Here is a 20365-nt window from a genome sequence, read left to right as displayed (position 1 = left end):
TTCCAACCAACTAATTCTAAAAATGTATGTAGAGTCTGAATGAAGAAACAGTTCTGACTTGGTGTTATTTTCTAGTAGTGTTGTTTTCTCATAACCCCCATGCTTTTTTCCTGTCCTGCTATTCTTCAAGATTTCCTAATGAGGATTAGGGAACAGGCATATTTAACAATCTGTGTTTGCAGGTTGGAAACAAGAACATGAAGACTAATAGTTTCTCTCCTGCTAATTTGATTTTCTACAGCTCCTCTCCTTCTAACTTAGGCAAAGGACTTAGTTACTATTTCCAGCAGATGGGGCCACAGAAAGACACGCATCTGTGATGTCATTGCCTCCCCAGCGGGCTGGCTGCCTGACAGGCCTCCTAGAGCCCTCCCTGTGAGTAAGAAGGAGAAATGATCATGAACAGAATGAGGGGAAAAACGCAACTTGCTTTATTGGTGAAAAACAGTAGCTCAATGGTTGGGAAGTAAAAGGTTTTACAAGTAATGTGATTCCTGATCAAACAAATCTCATCATCCTTGCTTATTGTCACTGGGTTTGTCAAATAAGGTTTTGGCAAGTTTATTTCAGACATCTAATCTTGAGTAAATCAATAATTAAATACCATTTGGAGGAAGCATTTTTATATCAGAAAACTTAGGTGATAAAAAATGTAGTTTACCCTTGCATTAGTCACATATACTCGTCTTTCCCATTAAAAACAGTTCTCATTTATGAGAACCTATGACTTTTCTGGCCTTTTATATATGATCTTATTTAATTCAGTCTCCACACTTCTCTGAGCCTTAGAGGGTTTGTGACTTGGCCAACTTTTAAACAACTAGTATTCTTATTTGAATCTAGAATTGTATTAAACCATATCAGAGCCAGGTGCTCAATCCCTATGCAGCTGTGCATCTTAACCCCAACCCGCAGCATGTCAAAATTTTGTCTCAGCAAATGGAACTGAACTGTGGTCTAAACAAAGCTATAGAAGGGGAGGATGATCTTCAGCAGGCCCATGTCTGTTTCCAGAGCGTTCTGCCACGGCCACCAGGCCCCCTTTCCTCCTCCCGCCTAATCTCACTGCAATCATTGTCACAGGGCCCTGGTCTCTCAGAACTAGAGAGGCTCCTGGTAAGTAAGGCTGAGTTGCCTCCTCAGAAGGAAGTGAGTGCAGCCCTAGGCTGCCTGGGTGTGACTGGCTCTCTGAACTGGAAAAGAACCCCATATAAACGTTCGGGTAGAATTCCAGGTTGTAGGGATAGTTGTTAGCACAAATGCAGTTAGATCTCTAATTCTCAATTGATTTCCCAATGCCCCTTGTATTACTAACATCACGTAAGCCCAATCCTGCCAAGAACTGGCACACTTAAAGACTATATTAATACCTAATCTTTAACAAGAAGTTTTCCTTTCTTCATACAAAAACATGTGAACTGACCCGGACCCCCGTGTGGGCGAGTGCCTCCTAGTTTTGGGAAGCATGCACCTGTTTCGCAACTCCTGTATGTCCTTGGACATTGCTGCATAAAGGCCAAACTGCCAAAGTCTAGTCCTTCTAACTCTGCGTAAAATCTTTTCAGTTATATGTCAGTCTCTTGGCCCTGTTCTCTTTGTTGCTAGTTGCAATTCTATTTTTTTTTTTTTTTTTTTTTTTTTTTTTTTTTGACAGGCAGAGTGGACAGTGAGAGAGAGAGACAGAGAGAAAGGTCTTCCTTTGCCGTTGGTTCACCCTCCAATGGCCGCCGCGGCCGGCGCGCTGCGGCCGGCGCACCGCGCTGATCCGATGGCAGGAGCCAGGAGCCAGGTGCTTTTTCCTGGTCTCCCATGGGGTGCAGGGCCCAAGCACCTGGGCCATCCTCCACTGCACTCCCTGGCCACAGCGGAGGGCTGGCCTGGAAGAGGGGCAACCGGGACAGAATCCGGCGCCCCGACCGGGACTAGAACCCGGTGTGCCGGCGCCGCTAGGCGGAGGATTAGCCTATTGAGCCGCGGCGCCGGCCCAGTTGCAATTCTAAATCTAAATCCCCACAGTGCTCAGAAGAAGAGCTGAGCTCAAAGAACGCTTGTAATTCAATCAGCATTGTATTCTCACTAAAAAGCTCTGTAGCAGGCCGCAGCCACAGCTCAATAGGCTAATCCTCCACCTGCAGCGCCGGCACACTGGGTTCTAGTCCCGGCCAGGGCGCCAGATTCTGTCCCAGTTGCCCCTCTTAAAGTCCAGCTCTCTGCTATGGCCCGGGAGTGCAGTGGAGGATGGCCCAAGTCCTTGGGTCCTGAACCTGCATGGGAAACCAGGAGAAGCACCTGGCTCCTGGCTTCGGATCAGTGTGGTGCGCCGGCCGTGGTGGCCATTGGTGGGTGAACCAACAGAAAAGGAAGACCTTTCTCTCTGTCTCTTTCTCTCACTGTCCACTCTGTCTGTTTAAAAAAAAAAAAAAAAAAAAAAAAAAAGCTCTGTAGTCACTACTTCCTCAATTCCCTCTCCCAGGTTTTTCTCTCCTGAAAAGAGCTAATATGCAGCATTTATGGGAAAACAAACAAACTTCTCTAGTCACTAGTAGAGGAAAAATGGAAGGGTTGAAAATAGCATTTTAAGCAAGATCATTTTCTTTCTCCCTCAGTTCTTCAGTTTAAACAGATTCCTATGTTCAGTGTTTTAAACTGCCCTGAAGCTGCTGCCTGTCTCTGGCTGACTCTTATTTCAATGTGATGTTCTGTCTGATAGAGTCACAAATATAAGTCATTACTCAGATCAGGAAAAAAATGAGGTTTCACCTAAATGGCACAGACTTCTCACTCAGAAACCTAAAAGTCAAAATTCTCATGTCCAAGAATGAATCATGCTTGAAACTCTCCCAATGTGCGGTCTAGTTTCAAGGGTGAAAACTTTGAGAGAACATTCTGGGGAACAGCTGTTGCCAAGCACTCTTTCACACACATAATCTTATCCATTTCTCATGACAACACTTAGTGATAACCATGATTATCGCCACTTTATAAATGAAGACGGGAAGGAGCAAAGAAAACAATCGTGAACATCAATAACTGAACACCTTGTGGTGTCAGGCGCTGGCGTGACCACTCCATCTGCATTTTTCTTATTTCGTCCGGCTACAGAGAACTAAAGTGTAAGAACTTCACAGTAACTGATGCTGAGTTACCCACATTGCTAACCACTGCCAAGGTCAGAACTTGAAATTGGGACTGACTCCAGCATCTTGGTTCCAATCATTTCTCCCCCTGTAGCAACCCACCAAATTCTCCAGAGCCTGCCATCTTACTGTTACTATTTAATTAACTGCTACAATAGCAGCTTTTTTTTTCATATAAGTAAACACTGTGCTAGTATTTAATTATAGGTTTATATAGATATCGGGTGCCAGTATAAACTAGCATCATTTTGAATAATAGTAGAAAAGTCAAGAACTCTGAAAGGAATGTTCAGAATACAGTAAAGCAGATATTTTTCTGTCACTTTTCAGGGAGGAAAATTGCTAATTCATATGCCACCAGCCAAGGGCAGAAATGCAACAGGAAATGGAGAAAAACTTAACTACTTTAAATAATGTGGTCTGTAGTACAAATTATTGTACTGTGAATTAGTTTCCATCTGTAGAATTGATCATTTGGATTATATAGACAAGCAGTGCAAGACCTTAAAAAAATTCTTGAATCGAGCTTTAAGATCTATATAAAACACTAGGCAATTTGCCTGCAAATACATAGAAAACACTTTTTAAAAGGATTAGATGAGTTATTTTCCTCTCTTTGAAATGAACTCAGCTGATCTGCCAAATAGCACTTGCAAATTGTTGTGTTTTAATAAAGTGACAGACTGCAAGGAAAGCCACACTAGACTCTCCTGCTAGAGACATGCAGGGCCAGGAACATGATGCCATAATGCCTTTTAAAAGAGGGGAGCCTCTTAGCATTACATCTTGCCCGGCAACAAACGCAGCCACTTACTCCAAATGCAGGCATAATTAGAATCTACGAAAATCTAACATCAGAATCCCAAACCCCTGTTGCAGGACTCGATAAATTACAGCTTTCAGGTCTGTAATATTTCAACCATTCCATTTCACTATGTCAATATGTGAGTGTGTGTGATGTGTTAGGAGGCCTGCTCCATATGCTATGGAGAGGCTTCAGCATTTGTAAACAGGGTGGCCCTGTGAGTGAAATACCTCATTTTTAGGTTTCTGGAAAGCTGCTACTGGCAGAGGGCAGACCCAAGTGGGCAACTCTAGTGAAAATCCCAGAGAGACATGGCATGCTGGGAAGCACTGCAGGAGGTATCGCAAGCCAGCACTTCCATTGTAACTTCAACCTAGCAAGCCCAGGCTTCTGCATTAGTTCATAAAATTGTCTCAAGGCTTTATAAAATAAACCTGAAGGGGCATTAAAATTTAAGCTAATAAAATATGACCAAAAAAAGAAGATTTTATTTCAAAACCCTCATAAAAATGGTAAAATTGGTGGTTTTGATGACCTAAATGAGAATCCAATTACTTTTTCTTTTGTTGTAGTGGGAAATAAATGCTTTAAAATTTGGAGTTAAAATACAGAGATCTTTAATATATTAGGGTTGGGGGACTATTTTGAATGGTCATTTTTGCAGAAAAATACATTTCGTTTCCCTGATTTATGCCTGGCCATTGATGTCTGTGTTTTAGAGAGAGAAGGTGTGCTCAGCTGTCTACCAGCAATATCTGGGAGACCTGGTCTTATTCCAAAAAGAAGAGTTCCTATTGGGTTTTTCTCCTTCCTTTCTTAAAAACTTCGCGATTTTTATGTCCTAGTGTTGTGTCTCAAAGAGATATTAAATCTGAAGACATGGAAATAGGTACTGAGGTTGGGAGGGGAACGTCTCAGCCGGCTGCCCGCGACGTTTTTACATAGGTAATACAGACCTCTAGTGGCTGAACGTGCAGAAAGCCTCGGCCAGGAACGGAAGCGGTGCCAGAGGCGGCGGCAGTGTAAGGGAAATGGAGAATCATCCACATGGCAGTATTCTCACATTTCATAAAACAAGAAAAGGCAAGAAGGCGCTTCTAGAACAAGAGGAGCAGCCCCAGCCTTTTAGCTGTTAAGTCCTCTAAAGCAAGCAAGGACCTCCGGATCAAAGGCCCAGCAAAGCAGTCTGGGGCTGTATTATTTTTCCTTCCACACATTATCAGAATGGAGCTGACAGACATTTCCGTGCTGTGAAACGGCTTTTTTTTTCCTCCGAGCACCGTTTTGCTTTGTTGTGGCTTTGCTTCTTCTGTGCCCCCAGGATCCCCAAGGAAACCGAAGGCAGCAGCTCCAGGTGCCTTTCCGGCTCTCAGGCTCTCTCCCTGGGCAGCAGCGCTTCAGTGTGAGGGCTGGAGGATGGAGGAGTGATGCTCTCCAGGCTACAAAAGGGGGAAGCTATTTGAAACATCTACGAACTTAAGTGATTACTAAATGAGCCTTGAGACCAGTGCTTTTCAAACATCAGTGGTTGCCCAGATCACCTGGAGAATCTTAATTAAAAAAAAAAAAAAAAAAAGCTGCAAGTTTTTCCTGAGATGGTTTTGCTTGGGAGACTCCCAGATGATGTTGACACCGCTCAGCCTGGGCCACTCTAGCAACAGCAAGCAGTTTTATAGCATCTCTCTATATTTTTAACTATAAGTCTTACTGATTTCTTCCCTTTTTTTCCTTTTTTTAATGACATCTCTTAAAATTTAATTTTTGAATTTGTAATACTTATCAAGGTCTCTTTCACTGACCTGTGCACAAAATCTCTAAGGAATCTGTTTTGGAAGTTTTGAAAAGTTGATCTCATATTTTAAAAACAGGTGCAGTATCGGCCGGCGCCGCGGCTCACTAGGCTAATCCTCCGCCTACCGGCGCCGGCACACCGGGTTCTAGTCCCGGTCGGGGCGCTGGATTCTGTCCCGGTTGCCCTTCTTCCAGGCCAGCCCTCTGCTGTGGCCAGGGAGTGCAGTGGAGGATGGCCCAGGTGCTTGGGCCCTGCACCCCATGGGAGACCAGGAAAAGCACCTGGCTCCTGGCTCCTGCCATCGGATCAGCGCGGTGCGCCGGCCGCAGCGCGCCGGCCGCGGCGGCCATTGGAGGGTGAACCAACGGCAAAGGAAGACCTTTCTCTCTGTCTCTCTCTCTCACTGTCCACTCTGCCTGTCAAAAAAAAAAAAAAAAAAAACAAAAAAAACAAAAAAAACAAAAAAAACAGGTGCAGTATCAACTGTTGAGCTTGGAGAGTCCATGGTAGTTGTGTGAACACTTCTCTAAGAACCTGGAGTTCTTGAGCACTTGTAGTCACAATTAAATATTTTATTAGCTATATTAGGAGACTAAGGAAGATCATATTTTGTGCGTGTGCAGATTTATAGAAACATGACTAAGGACCCAAAGAACATTCACATCATACAGTCACGCTGAGTACAAAATGGACAAGTTGAAACAATGGGATTCTACAGATCAAAGCCTGGGAGAATGTAGTTTTCAGTCCAAATCTGTTATAATTCCACTATTAAATAGCTTCCCATTATAACATGTTGTCAACCTTAATTTTGAACTCCATAATTTTAGAACTGATATCATGAGGTAGTCTTTAAAAGCCTCTTATAAACTTTTACCATCTAGTTGCAAATCAGAAATAATATATTAACACACTGTAGCATGGAGGGAGTACATAAATTATCATCATTGCCCTGCATGAATAGTAATTCACAGGTTTGGCTCCGACACGACTTAGATGAAATAATTAACTATGTACAGTACTTAACAGTATAAAAGTAATTAATCTAGATGCCTCATACTGCTTTGGCCTAAATAAACATGCAATAAAAAAAAAGCCATAGGATTTTATAAGTCTTTCACTCATGTTCCTACATTAGTAAGTTGGAATTTTATTATGTCAGAAGATAGCTTTCCTTTAAAAAATCGTTTTCTTTTCAGATGTTAATGTTCTGATTATAAGCTGAGTGAGTTCCATTTTTTGTAATTGTGGGCAGATGTTCTCAATTAATAGTTTTATGCATTCCTTCTACTTCACAGTTTAGTGAAAATGACTGTTTATTGTAAATTAAGGTGTAAATAAGAAAAAATGAGATTCTTATTACTGCAAAATTGCATGGACTCTGTTGATAGTATTACAGTCTTCTGTTGCTGTAGCTTTGGCAAAATGTTTCAGGTTAACTTGATTTTTTCCCCATAGATTCTTGGAGGAGGCAAGTTGTTCTGTGGCACCTTCAGGCCCTTTACCAGTAGATGCGAAAGTGCAGGGCAAGGTCATCAATCAGCAAGAGGGAAGCCAGAAAAGCAAGGGTCCCCTATGGGGCAAGAGAAAATTCATTCAGCTCAGTATGTTTTTAGCTCCTCTCTGTGCATGGATATTCCTTGGCCTAATTTTACAGACTATAGCATGTTTTCCCCTGTGGGGTTCCCATCGATTAATCATTGTAGTACTTTGTGGAACTGTCCCCACTTCATCCATGAGTGAAGAAGAGAATAAGGCTGGTGTCACTCCCCGTCTTCGTGGAGGAACGACACAGGACCCTGCGCTGTTCTTTCGTCTGCTCGGCCCTCCCCGGGTTTGCTGCTGGTTCTTCCCGGGTTGGCTACAGACCCTCCACCTCCGTGGAGGGGCGGTTCCCCCTGCCACATTCCCCACTTCCGTGGGGGAGCGGCAGACCGCCAGCCGGCTCTCTCGGGGGCTGCACAGGTGTTCCCCTTAGATGTTCCTGGTGCATGCCGTCTCTCTCCTCCTTTATAGTCCTCTTCCACCAATCCCAACTCTGCTACCCACACGCCGAGTACGCTGCTCTCCTCCAATCAGGAGCAGGTCCCACAGTTTATTGGTTGAACTGGAGGCAGCTGTGTAGAAGCTGTTTCCCTTCTCAGCGCCATATTGTGGGAAAGCAGATGCATAGAATAAGTCTTAATTCCAGTAACTTAGTCTAGTCCGAGTTGCTCCCAGTTGCTCCCCACAGGCTGGGTCGTTCTTCCCAAATCAAACAACATCTAAGACATAGGGTCAAGACTCAAACAAACTTAAGAGACCTGCTTTCAGCCCAGATGAGTTACAGGGAGTTGCCTCCCTGCCAAAAACAACTCAAGAAACAAACACCTGAATATACAGCAGCAGTTTTCAAGACAGTGGACATCAGGTGACAAAGGGCAATGATCTCTATGAAGTGAGAAACAGAGGAGAGGAGTCCTGTCCTTGTCCCAGCTCAGTGCCTGCAGGGAGATTCCAGCATATGCAGGAAGGTAACAGAGGTCTCCCTGAGTTGAGCAGATGGAGCTTGGAGTTCCCAGAGCAGAGCAGCAGAGTGGAGACCTGCACAAAGAAAGGTTCTAGAGCTAGGCAAAGGGCCCGCCTGGCTTTTCAGGGCAGGTGGCTGAGGAAACACCCACTAGAATTAGAGGGAACAAGCATAGAGATCATCTGGAGCCAGCAAATGATTCCTATTTCCACCAGCCAGATCGAAAAATCTCACAATGGGCAACAAATAGCATACTCAGAAGGGTTTTGCCTCAGGAGTGTGAAAAAACCAGCGCTAGACTGAACGATGCTCTGGTTCCACCTAAGGAAAAAAAAATTAAACTGCAAAGAATCAAACTGTTTGCAAGTAACTCCCAGAACAAAGCTGCACAGTTTTTTAAAGAAAAACATCCAGTGCCCAACAAAGCAAATTCACAGTACTTAGTGTTCACTACAAAATTACGAGGCATACAAAAGAACAGGAAAGTACAATCAATTAAAATAAAAATTCAATTAACGAAGATCCTCTAATGACACAGATGATAGGATTATTACACCACGACATTAAATGGTCGTTGCAACTGCATTTTATATGGTCAAGAGACTGGAGGAAATTTTGAACAAAGTCAAGAAAGATATTTTTTAAAAAGCCCTAAATTGAATATTTAGAGATGATGAACACAATACGTGAGATGAAAACGCAAACCAGGACTTCATATGCTAAGACCACATTCACTCCACTGCCCCCAAAATATTCTTTCCTGGATGCTGAGTTGATCCCAGCAGCCTAACACATAATATTTGTTTAATATTAGAGCTCTCAGATAAGGAGCAGGCGTTTGACATGGCTGTTACAACGCTGCTTAGAGTCCACATCCCGTATCAAAGTGCCTGGGCGCACTTCCAGGCTCTCAATTCCATCTTCCTGTTGTTAATCCATATCCTGGGAAGTGATGGCTCAAGTACTTGGGTCCCTGCCACCCACTTGGGAGACTCGAATTGAGTTCCAGGCTCCTGGCTTTGTCCCAGCCCAGCCCTGGCTGTTTGGCTGTCTCAGACATTTTAGAATTAAGAAAAAAAAAAACTGTCAGATGAGAGCTTCCTTTTGGGACAGGTTTAAGAGTCCACGTGAGGTGCCCACTTCCCATAACAGAGTGCCTGGATACAGCTCTCAGCTCAGTTCTCCATTCAGGCTTCCTGTGACCGAGTCCCTGCCACTCATGGCCGGGGGCCGGGTGGGGGTAGGGGATCATTGATTGAATTCCTACATCCTTGTTTTGGCCTCTTGGCAAAGCTAAGGGCTGTTGTAGGCACTTAAAGAGACAACTAGCAGATGGGAAAGCAAGCATTCTTGTTTTCCTCCCCCTCCTCCCCTCTCCCCCTCTGACTCTCTGTCTCTCAAACACAAACCACACAATCTTAACCAGTAGGGATGCCCACATCCCATAGCAGAATACATGAGTTCCATACCTGGCTCCAGCTCCTGACTCCCACATCCTGGGAGGCAGCCGTGATGGCTCTGGAAGCTGGATCCCTGCCTTCCACGTGGGAGGCCTGCATTGAGTTCCCAGCTCCTGAATGTGACTGATCCATTCCTGACCACCATGAGCACTTGAGGCGTGGACCAACGGATGGAAGTGCTCACTCTTCCACATCCTCCATCTTAAATCATAACTTTGAACAACACAAATGCATTTTAATTTTTGTTTAAAATTTTATTTATTCAAAAGGCATAGACAGAGAAAGAGAGGTAGAGAAAGATCTCTCATCCACTGGTTCATTCCTCAAATGCCCACAAAAGCCAGAACAGGATGAGGCTGAAACCAGGAACTGGAAACTCAGTCCGGGTCTCCCACGTGGCTGGCAGGGATGTAACCATTGAGCCACCTCCTGTTGCCTCTGAGGGTACACATTTGGAGGAAACTGGTATCTGGAGCAGGGTGGGAACTGAATCCCAAGTATGAGATGCAGGCATCCCCAGCAGCACCTTAACCTCTAGGCCAAACACCTCTCCCAAATACCTTGCTTTTAAGAGGATGGTTAGCTACTGCACAGCCCCTTTCTCACCTTCTTCTGTCCTCTCCTGACCTGTCTCTAGTTCAGCTAGAAGTTCCACCTCTTTCCATAGACTGACACTTCTCCTCTCTGTGTTGAGACCCTTCAGAAAAGTAGCTACCAACAGCCCTCCAAACACCTTCTGAGTAAGTTAGAAGAGAGTGCGTAACATCAGACCATGACTTCTCTTTGTTCTCTATATGGCCCTGAAATGTTTAGTTTGAAAAAGCACAAGATATGACCTCTACATGTGGAATACAGTGAATGTGGAAGTTGGCATCCTAGCAGCTCCCAGCCTCCCTGTCCAAGGTCCTGTGTATACAGTTATGAACTCTGTTCTTCCAGCCAACCAAGCAACTTAGCAAAATGTACACGTTGTCCTTTCACAGAATTCCAGATATGCTCCTGAGAGTTCAACTATTGTTTCCAATAAAGCTGGGGGGGGGGGGATCAACTTGTCCAGAAAGTTTTATTAGGGCTAGAATCCCAAATAATGTAAATGCTAGCCAAGAGTTACTATTAATCAAAAACACTATCAATCCTGTGTAACTCCTTCTGTCAACATATCAACCTAATCAATAACAGATATGTTCTCTCCATGCCTCTTTTTCTTAGTGTGAGCTCCCAAACCTGCTGTGAATGAATTTAAAAAATGTTTTACAATCAAAACTGCAAATGTAACCTTGTAACATAAATATGTAGATGATCTCATGCTTGGAGCATCAGAGTTCACTTCAGAAATGCTTTACTTGACAATGAAGCTTTCAAAAATAAGTGTTTTGAGGACTTATTAAAAATATTTTAAAATTTAACCCCTCGCCAGTTCTAAAGCACAGCCATTGAGTCAGTATGGCTGTGTATAACAGCATTATTCTCCTTTACCACAGATGACCTTTTGCACAGTAGATGATATTTGTTGAATAAAGGTCAAAATACTGTGCAAAAATACCCAAATATCATAGATTCTATGCTGCATTCAGCCTCATGGAGACATCACTTTGGTGAAATGCAGCAATAGCTCCAAGAGATAAAACAGGATCTCTTACAGTATAGAGAAATGGAAAGGGAAAAATAAGTTACTGGCGTATACAAGGAAGTGAGGGGTGAAGTCCACACCACCATTCTGAGGTGGGTTCTTAGACTCCAGGCCTGACTCATCTCCTGTGCACACTGCCTGTAAACAGGTGTTGGCACAGGTGTTGTCCATCTCTGTGTCTTCCCACCGCCTCCAATCTCTCAGCCATTTTGAACTGGCATTGAAAGAGGGGATTTCTAACCATCTGAGCCACACTGACAGTATTTTGTGTTTTGAAAACATGGATATAGGAGTCTGCGGCATCTTGCAGGGTTTGGAGTGTGTTTTCTCAGTTGGAAGATTAGTTGGTTGGATCCTGAGTTGCAAATTGGCAGGACTTGGGCCCAGTTGATGTGTAAAATAGTTCTGTTTAGCTCCACAGTGTTTTTTTTTTTTTTCATGTACGTCCATTGAAACCATTTCCAAATATGACAGTTCACATAAAACTTGAAAGTCCCAGCTTCTCTTTTAGAATCTACCCCCCCCCCCATCATAACCGGCATAATTAGCTGTGTTTGTGAGAAATGGGGAGGGTCCTCTACCCATAGCAAGCCCAGCCTCCTTCTCCCACTCTGTCCCTCCCAACCCCTGTGAGTATTTGAATAGGTGAATCATGCAGCACGTGATTTCTATGGACTCTTCAGCCACCAGATTCTATGAAACTGAGTTTGGTTGTTTCCAGGAAAGCAAACTACTGTTAAGGATGGTAGTTGGGCTGGCGCCGCGGCTCGCTTGGCTAATCCTTCACCTGCAGGACTCCGGGTTCTAGTTCCGGTTGGAGCACCGGATTCTGTCCAGGTTGCTCCTCTTCCAATCCAGCTCTCTGCTGTGGCCCGGGAAGGCAGTAGAAGATGGTCCAAGTCCTTGGGCCCTGCACCCGCATGGGAGACCAGGAGAAGCACCTGGCTCCTGGCTTCGGATCAGCGCAGCGTGCCGGCCATAGCGGCCATTGGTGGGTGAACCAACGGAAAAGGAAGACCTTTCTCTCTCTCTCTCTCTCTCTCTCTCTCTCACTGTCTAACTCTGCTTGTCAAAAAAAAAAAAAAAAAAAAAGGATAGTAGTTAAACTACATTATAGATTAAAACAGACTTCTCTTGGATGGCCTGACAACTAAAACACCATTTATAATATAATGGCTGTGTTGTTTGTGGGGACATAGGTACACATATTCATGTAAGTCCTTGTATTTCTTTGAAGAATAAAATAAATTTGATTCTCAAAGATATCTGTGACTTCCTGAATCATGCAGAGATAAAGCTACTCTCCAAGTCTAAATTAAAAGTCCATAAATCACAAAATGCCTTTTTATGTAAAGAGAACATCTTAATTTTGGTACAACATTAAGAAATCATATAGTTTACCTAGAGAATGACTGTAAGCTGACCACTGACTTAATATATAACTACGGCTACTGATGTAGACTGATTTCTAAAACATATTTTCTATGAGTTGGAACATCTTCATATCAAGACAGCCAAAATTATTAGAACATTATTCTGTTCTCACAAAGTTCTAATGAACTTTACAAATCTGTCAGTTGCATATTCTGATTTTAAAAAATACCTAGCCTAATTTGTTTTTCCATTATTTTACATAGCATTAAAGATAGCATTAAAGTATTACCAAAAATGTTATTACCAGTCAACAATACATATTGTATACTTATTAGAAAGTGAATTCATAAAAGCATATTAAAGAAGATAATCACACATGTTAAGTATTATATTTCAAGACACAGACTTACATGAATATTAGAGGAGCTATAGGCAAAGAAAATTTTTTCTCTGAAATCATGCATTTTCAAGGAAATATTTAATTAGTCAATCGTGATGAATCACCAACTGGTGGCCAATGGTGTGATATTGTTTCCTGCTCCAATTGAAAGTAATCTTAAACTTACCTGCACTTGAGATGTTCATTCTTTCATTCATAAAGGTGGATTCTTCTAATTGTCTATAAGATTATTAACAAATTAATCACCACATAGTATTATACTGAAAGGATCACTAACACCCACTTTTTGGCCACAAGTAATTAAGCAAAAAATTACATGCTTAATTATGAGATGATTTAGTATATATGTGGGGACATATGAATTATATTGAGAATATATATATAGAGAAACAATGCTGGTAATAACAGATGACACTTCTTGATAGTGTAAAATACAACATTTCCCCTGCATGTTATTTAACCCTCAAGTTAATAATATATTGAAGATTTTTATCCCATATTAAGGGAGAGGAGTCCAGCGCTCAGAGAGAGGGTGAGTACATCAGCCAGAAACACAGTTATTCAGAGATGGAGCCAGGCTCTTAACCCTGACCTCTGCTTTCCATGATGCAGCTGGCCAGTAGACTCTGACAACAGACATTCCCTTTTAAGATTCTAAGTGTGGAATGTGTATCTTTTATAGACTAGCTTTCCATTTCAGCCATTTCTTAAGTATGTTTTTACTGTATCTAGTCTATCCATACTGAATATAACATACAATCTATGAATAAATTATTTTAAACACATAATCCTCCAACATTGTTCTGAGAACAGGTAGATGCTTCACAGTATCATTCCCATTTGTCAGATCAAAGTCTAATAAAGATTCAATGTGATTTTTAGAAAGGCAAAGAAAAAAGCACCAGCCCCCAAAGCCCAGTTCTAGGCTAATGTTTGCTATAAGTGTTTTCCTCTCTGCCAAATCCTGCAGTGAGCTGATTTCTGTTTTTCAACTTCTTACATTATGTTGCTCTTTTACCCATTGCTTTTGGTTTTATATATTAAGATTCGGCATCAGCATTCACCCTATCTTTTCGCTCCTAATTTTGAGTGTTTCTATCTGATTGCTTTTGACTTTTGTACTTTATGGGCTTTTTCTTCATTTCTGTTTTACCCCGATTATCCAGGAAAGGCTGCATGTATCCTTTGAAAGCTCTGATGTTCTCAATGAAAAGACCTTCTAAATGGCCTTGTTTGTCTCCCATGGAGTTGCATATCATGACTTCAAATGCCTCACTAAAATGTTACCCATTTGGCATCAGTATACAGAAAAGGCTGCACTCTGTGATAAGAAGTGCCGTGGCGCTTCGTAGTGAGAGAATTGAGTTCTTAATGGGAAATGGGGGAATATAATTTCCTCCGATTTAGCTGTTCTTTCAAACTTCACGGTGCTTTTATTCTTGAACTACCCATTTGTAGTGAAAATACCAAAAGAACCAATTAGCAATTAAAATGATGGCCATAGAATTTTGGTCATAGAAGTCTATTAATATTGCTCCTTAAAAAGCTCTTTCCCACAAATGTTCTTTTTTGGCTTCCAAAACAACTACTCCAAGCTCCTACGAGTCAGAACACAGTTTTGTAGAGGAAACAAGTAACAGAGAATAGAGGTGACTAATTGAAACTCTTTGGTTGCCAAACTTCGAGATAGTGTCATTTGTAAGAGGTAGATTTATTCTCTCTCTTTCTTTCCTCTACTTGGCCTAATTCTGATGAGAACCTTGCTGACATGTTATATTTAATGTTCTGGTCCACAGAGAAGAAACGCCTAATGGTAATGCAAAGCTGAATTGATATTCAAATTGTATAGTCAGTTTAGACCCCAAGTGTGCAGCCCCCAGCCCTCCATCAGCTTCCCTGAAGTGTCACTCTAGGACAAGGATGCCACTAGAGGGCAGGGTTTGACTTCTGGACTCAGTGGCCTTCTCCCTGCACGGGGGACCTTGGAGGCACCACCACAGACATCCATCCCTTGAAGCCCTTACAATGAATCTAAAATCTAATTCCCTCTTCCGTTGTATTTGTGCAGAATCCTAGAGTTTGGGAAATGCCTAAGATAACGTCTAGAATGATCTAATACTGCAGACACATAGATCCCAGTTTCAGAGCTCCTACAAGGCACCCAATGTAACCTTGGACTTTGGAAGGATTATCCAACAGAATTTTATCTTTTGGGGGATCTGTAGTTTTTCAGAGAAAATATCATATGTTGAACAAAAGCCTCCAATAAAATTCATTATACAGCTAATTTATTATATTAAAGATAAGAGCTATAAACTATGAAGGGCTTTTTGTTTTGTTTTTTTTTTTAATAAACTAGGGAACAGAACATCCCAACAGCAGTACAGTGCAGTTTGGATAACCCTTTGTTGTGTGCCCTGTCCTATGCACCATGATATGATGAACATTATCGCTGCCCACTACCTACCAGGTGCTAGTAACAGCCTCCTCTTTTCCTCCTCTCTTGCAAAAATAAAAAATATCTCCAAACATTGCCAGATGTCCTTGGAGGGCAAAATAACTTCCTCATAAGAAGCACTGGACTGCAGAATAAAGAGATGATCTTCCTCCCAAAAATAAGAAGCCTACAGGGCCTGGAGACATCACTTATAGAATGTCAAAAACATAAGGATGTGCTCTCTAAGCCTATTTCTTCATCTGAAAAATGAGAATAGTGATGTCTTGTAGAAAAGTCAATTAAAACAAGCAAGTATTCAATTAATCACAAATGATAAATGTTATTATTACTGGTAAGTCACTATAAACCTTTGCTATGAATCAGATACCAGCAGAAATACAGAATAAAAACTAACTGCAAATTTTATAAGCTTAAATGAGCACTTGGATGTCACTCTGTGTTCAAGTTTCATGGCTAAGAAAATTAAATGGACATTTTCCTCATTGACATAACTAATCATCTCAGTGATTCTGTTTTCCTTTCTGAGAAGGTCAAAGGGCATATTTAGAAACTACATCCCACACATCTGATGAGTAGGTAATGATGCAGAAATAAACTTTTAAGTGCTTTGGGAGGTTTCTATGTGTAAAAAGTCCTATGTAAATATTTTCCAAGAGGACGCTTGAGAATGATTACTCACTTTCACTCTTTAATTTGATTTATAAGCTTTACCCATCTTGCAGGAGATAAGAACCAAAGTTAATTGGGGAGAAAAAATAAATAAATGGTTTCAAACTCCCATTGTCATCATCTGGAACTGAGGAACCGCAAAGATTTTGAAACTTTGAAGGAACTAGGCTGAAGAAGTTCAGCCAAAAATATTTGTTTATAAAAACTAGAGAATGTTAGCTATTTCTAACACAGTGGCTTATCATTTGAAATTTTTGCTGGCTCAAGCGAAATTGTGCTCTTCTATTTCCTACTGTGGGGTTCCCTCCCTAACCACAATTGCTTTTGAATTGGAGGTTTGTAACTCTGTGGACAAGAGCAGAGTCGGCTTAGCTAGCTGGAAGAACAAGAGGAAAGTCTTTATATTTCCTGAAGAAGGGGGAGCACTAACAGGGTGGTTGTGATAGCAGAGTTCAGGAAGAGTAGAGTTGATGTTGACAGTTGCTGACTTGAATGGTTTTGTTGCTGATAATAAAAGCAGAGCTGGCTTGCTGAAAGTGAAGTCGAGAAGTTGCCGAGGAGATGGTGGTCATGGTGTGGCACAGAGTGTTCAAAAATAGGCTCCTGTCTTAGAGAGTTGCTGCTGTATGAGTAATGTGCTGCCGCACCACGTGGTCCTTCTAAGCAGAAACGCTGTCTTTCCATTTTACACACCAAGGGATGCATTTTATTTTACATTTACAGGAGGCACAGTCAGAAGGCAAAAACATGATGCATTATCTTGAAAAAAGTTCCTTTTTAACTCCTACCCAGACTGCACAGAAATACTGGGAATATATTTTAATTTCAAATCTGATGTGTCACATCTGGTAACTCATTTATTGCTAATGAAGTTTTCGCAGGCAGCAGCAGTGCCTTTATCTCATCTTATTTTTCAGTTGGCAAAATGTTGTTTACCTTTTAGTGGCCCAGCTTCTGTGCCTCTTAGCCCAGGCTGTTTAAATAGAAAGCAGAAGTAGCCTAATGTAGAAAAGAAGAAGAGTGATAAATAATAGTATACAGAGCGGTCTGAATTTTTAATTACAATCAGTGGTGTAGTATCCTAATTTAACTTTAAAATTAGATAGTATTCAAGAGGAATTATCAGAACAGGCAAAACTGTTCAGTCCAAGGAGCTTTTCCCCTCTCTAAGTTTTTCAAATCCTAAATAGTACTTGGTTTCTTCTATTTCTAGTACTCACATGCAGTTTCCCAATATCTCTTATCCAAATTTGCTTACAGGGGAAACATTAGTCATTTACACAACAGTGTAATTTAATAACACCCACAACAAAAGTCCCAGAGCTCTAGGATCTCCTGGTACCCCCACACCCATGATCTCATGTGATATTCCCAGTATTGTTATAATTCAGGCTGCACAGATGTTTGCTACCACATGGTCATGAACATCAGTATCATTATCATCACTGAACATAATGAGTCACATATTAAGGAACAACCAGATATTCCATGATTCATCTTCAGACCTCTCAGTTCCCACCACTAGGCTCTTACCTCTGCCTTGATTCTGGCCCTTCCTGAAATGATTATGGCCCTTCTCCAGGTAGAGCTAGTCCTTGTGTATGGAGGTGAGTATACCGCCCATGCAACTTAAAGGAATTTCAAATACTTGTGAATAGCTACAAAAGTTATCTTACTGGGTGACACCCTGTTGGGCACACCTGCACTACACCAGTCCCGAAGGTCCATAAAAGAAGTGCACAGTTTGGGGCCAGCATTGTGGCAAAGCAGGTTAAGCTGCTGCCTGTGACGCTGGCATCCCGTACGAGCATCAGTTAGTGTCCAGGCTGCTCCACTTCTGATCCAGCACCCTGCTAACGTGCCTGGGAAAGCAGCAGAGGATGGCCCAAGTGCTTGGGCTCCTGGACCCACATGGGAGACTTGGAAGAAGCTCCTGGTTTCGCTCAAGCCCAGCCTCAGCCACAGTGGCCATTTGGGGAGTGAACCAGCAAATGGAAGACATCTCATTCTCTCTCTCCCTCTTTCTCTGTAACTCCAGTTTTCATTAAATTATAAGTGCTGCCTCCCAGAACCTTAACTAGCAGGAAACTGAAGTCAGGAAGCATTTGTTTCAGCATTAATCAAGTGCCTTTTATAATTCTTGTTATAAAAGCATTGTATAAAATAATCAAAAATACTTCTGCTAAATTAATTATGTTTTAAAATCTCCATTCATTTTTGAAGGTTCGAGCTTCCTCTCATTAAATTCATTTCAATTATTCTTGCATCACAAAAAGGTCACATTTTCGAATGTCTTTATGTTTTCCCAAGACCTCACTTTTTACCTCTACTGATCTGTGAAATAAAAGTGAGAACAGGTGTTGGTATTCCCATTCTAAATATGTTGTAATATTTAAGGAATGACAAAGTGAGAGATTAAATTACCTGTATAAGATTGTGTCTGTGGTCAGTGACAGCTGACTTTGCCAGCTCTCCAGTCCCCTGCTTTCTCTGCAGGATCATTCTGCTGTTTCTCAACTTTTATAACATTCTCATATTTTTAAAAATAATAAAAGAATCATGCATACAAAACTAGGAAAATGATACATATGATAATATCAGATAAAACTCTCCATATAGCATCTGTTTTCTTAGAGAAGAATTTCCATCTAATTATTCAAAAAATAGTACTCCAAATATTAAGTGATGCATTGCTGTGAGGGTCTTTTCTAATACCTTATGTTTTTATCTGGGTAACGGAACCACATAGTTCATGGCTAAACTTCAAAAAGTTGTGTTTTCCCACGAAGAATCTGACAATAGGTTCATTTTGTATGAGTTATTTTAACAATGTCACATCGTGCCTCTGTTATCATAGGACAATGTAATCTTGACTCCCTAATGTCAGGACATGCTTCTGATTTTGATTTTCAACCATGAACCAACCTGTTTGTACCCTTTCACTTTGTGGTGCCATTAAGAAATGCCAAGCTGTGCCTGAGAGGCTTGTAGCCATTGGTCATCAATGGACTAAAACAAGTATTCCAGATGGGACCTGATTAGTCTAGGGTCACAACCAGTTACACCAGTGTTATACTCAGGAACTTCAGAAAGTTCATGGAAAAATGGAATTAACAGATAAGTTAATTTTGGTGCAAAAATTTTTTGAAATCTATTCATATGAGGAGTCTTCACGAAGTTCATGAAAGAATGATACATCAATTTTAAAATTTTCTGCACCAAAGTCTTTCAGTTCCATTTTCCACATAGTTTTTGAGGTGACTTTTTGGAAAACAGTTTTTTTGAATGAGAGTTAATCTTTTACAGAAAAAAAAAAACTGTTACTGTAATAATCTTATGTGGAGTTGCTTTAGTCATCTTGAGTGAAAGGTGAAATTCTTTTCATTTGGTTTTTTTTTTTAATACAGAATCTTTGTATTTTTTAGCATGGGATTCAAACTGTCCCTATAGATTAATATAGAAAGATAGCTAATTTAGTGATATATGTTAATTCTACTTTAGAAAGCTTAGAAACTTTAGTGCTTTGGGGAATTTCATTAAGTATGTGACTGATTCTCTTGAGGATCCCAAGTTCAGAGAAGCAAAGAGACTGATTCAATGTCACCCACCTAGTGAGTGGAAAAGCCAAATTTAGTATGCCATCTCTTCTTTCATATGGTCCAGGACCTGTTTACAGACTATCATTCAAAAAATATCACTCCTACACTCATAACACTGCATGATTCAACTCCTTGGACCACTTCACCTATATGGGAGACCCAGATAAAGCTTCTGGCTCCTAGCTTCAACCTGACCCAGGCCTGGCCATTGCGGTCATTTGGAGAATGAACCAGAGGATGGAAGATCTCTTTCATTCTTTCTTTCCTCTCTCTCTCTCTCTCTTTCTCTAACTCTGCCTTTCAAATAAAGAATAAATAAAATAATTTTAAAATACACAGGCAATTTAAAGCAACATATACAGTATATTGAATATTTACTCATTCTAACTTAATAAAAAATTTTTTACCTGTACATTAAAAACTTCAATCTGAAATGAATTGCTTCATGACCAGTAAAGTAATCTCTAACAAACAACTCATATTTCATTGAGCTTTATAATACTATCATCATTTCTTATGTATACATTATTTT

General features: G+C 41.2%; 1 protein-coding gene and 1 long non-coding RNA gene across 4 annotated transcripts in view; one reads left to right on the top strand and one right to left on the bottom strand.

The window, feature by feature from the left end:
- AGTR1 (angiotensin II receptor type 1) overlaps positions 1–20365 on the top strand; it is a 46443-nt gene that overhangs the window by 18637 nt on the left and 7441 nt on the right.
- LOC103350414 (uncharacterized) overlaps positions 13261–20365 on the bottom strand; it is a 259649-nt gene continuing 252544 nt past the window's right edge. The window contains exons 3-4 of the long non-coding RNA XR_011388156.1: positions 17171–17233; positions 13261–13326 (exon numbers count right to left, since the gene is read on the bottom strand). This is a non-coding gene — a long non-coding RNA (uncharacterized lncRNA). The remainder of the gene's footprint in view (positions 13327–17170; positions 17234–20365) is intronic.

Source organism: Oryctolagus cuniculus, chromosome 4, assembly GCF_964237555.1.
Source record: "Oryctolagus cuniculus chromosome 4, mOryCun1.1, whole genome shotgun sequence".
Lineage (NCBI taxonomy): Eukaryota > Metazoa > Chordata > Mammalia > Lagomorpha > Leporidae > Oryctolagus > Oryctolagus cuniculus.
This window is presented reverse-complemented; position numbering and strand designations above follow the sequence as displayed.